We start from the raw sequence: 1138 nt of genomic DNA on the forward strand, positions 1-1138 counted from the left end.
TGAAATATTCTAGGAAATATTAAAAAGGCAGAATATTATATTTCCCTAGATGAGAAATGGAGAAATACGTTTCTAGGCAGGAAACAGACTCACTCTTAATAGCCCCCCCCCTACCCTTTGTCAGCGGGCCATTAAGGCCTGAGCCAGTCTATTCTTCATAACAAAGACCCACCCCCTTCAGGCAGAGCCATTTCATTGCCCTTCATTGCACCACCCACCAAGTTTCAACCAAACTTAGCACACAGCCAACCTACAAAGCTAGCTATGGACTCTGACAGCAACCAATCAGGATACTCTTCCTGTGCCCCAGGGAGTTCAAAGCCCAGAGAGAGCATAAAACCCAGGGATTCTCAGCATCTCTTCCTTTTGCCCAGGACCTCAAGCCATGTGGTCCTGTCCACCCTTAAACCATCTTTCCAAGCAGCCTCCATGTCTCCGGTGTCTTTTTCCCCACTTGGAGCCAAACCCAGAAGGACATTTCTTCCAACACCAGGTACAACGGTAACCATGTTTGCAAATGTAAAAGCATCTCTGCAACCAATCTCGCATTTACGACCGTTACAGCTTTGTAACGCCAAGGAAAACTGAAGGACGGTCATAACCACAGTTGTGGCTTCACTTAGTTTGCTGCCGATCCCATTTGCGGTTGCTAAGTGAGGGCGAGCAACAAACAAGCACAAAAGCGATTGTTAAATTACAACCAGGGGTGGGTTTCAACCGGTTCGCGGCGGTCCCTGCGAACCGGTTGGTCGGCGAACCCGGAAGTAAGTAACTTCCGGGAACGGCGAAGGGCCCACCTGCGCGCCCGCGCGCCCGCGCGCGCTCCTTACCCGGTTTTGACAAGTTCTGCGCTTCCACGCATGCGCAGGACGCATATAGCAATAGCAATAGCAATAGCAGTAGACTTATATACCGCTTCATAGGGCTTTCAGGCCTCTCTAAGCGGTTTACAGAGAGTCAGCATATTGCCCCCAACAATCTGGGTCCTCATTTTACCCACCTCGGAAGGATGGAAGGCTGAGTCAACCCTGAGCCGGTGAGATTTGAACCGCTGAACTGCTGATCTAGCAGTAGCCTGCAGTGCTGCATTTAACCACTGCGCCACCTCGGCTCTCCAGGAGCAGCTGGAGCATCGCAC

Source organism: Thamnophis sirtalis, unplaced genomic scaffold (genome assembly GCF_051295495.1).
Source record: "Thamnophis sirtalis isolate CommonGarterSnake01/CBP01778 unplaced genomic scaffold, rThaSir2_p1.2 scaffold_5, whole genome shotgun sequence".
Taxonomy (NCBI): domain Eukaryota; kingdom Metazoa; phylum Chordata; class Lepidosauria; order Squamata; family Natricidae; genus Thamnophis; species Thamnophis sirtalis.